This window comes from Pteropus vampyrus, unplaced genomic scaffold (genome assembly GCF_000151845.1).
Source record: "Pteropus vampyrus isolate Shadow unplaced genomic scaffold, Pvam_2.0 Scaffold52, whole genome shotgun sequence".
NCBI lineage: Eukaryota > Metazoa > Chordata > Mammalia > Chiroptera > Pteropodidae > Pteropus > Pteropus vampyrus.
In genome coordinates, this window is record NW_011888833.1 from 2,569,198 (window position 1) to 2,569,732 (window position 535).

General features: G+C 38.5%; 1 protein-coding gene across 1 annotated transcript in view; it reads right to left on the reverse strand.

The window, feature by feature from the left end:
• GTF3A (general transcription factor IIIA) overlaps window positions 1-535 on the reverse strand; it is a gene marked incomplete at its 5' end in the record, with an annotated part of 17,618 nt that overhangs the window by 533 nt on the left and 16,550 nt on the right. The gene's annotated exons all lie outside the window — the stretch shown is intronic.

The window sequence follows — 535 nt, forward strand, 5'->3', positions numbered from 1 at the left end:
CACTTACATTATCATGTTTTGTTACCCATTTTCTTACGTCATCTGTTTTTGGGTGGTGGGGATCCCTAACGCAGTAGTTCCTAACAGTGGAGGGGCGAGGAAACACCTTGTGGTTTGAGAAAGCATCCCCCCCCACCCCCCATGATGCTGGCGGGCCTCAGTTTCTACTCTAAAATAGGCATGTTAACTGTGAGCAAAACATTGCCTGAGTTTTACCACAAACAAAAACCGTCACCATTTCTGATGGTGAGAGACACTCTTAGACTTTGATGAAGACTATATAGATGGAGGAAAAAAGGCGATTTGCATTACAAAAAAGAAAGTTCATGACGTTCCTTAGACATAGGCTTTACTCAAAACTAGTGAAGGGAATATTTTTTCGAAGATGTATAAAGCCAGAATTTATTAAATTATAGTGAAATATATAACTTACACAGACTGGAATAATTACATTGACACAAGTGGTGAGCTTTTTCCTCCCTGTAGGCTGATTCTTGTTTTAAAAACTTTTTAATTTTGAAAGAAACAAACGTAC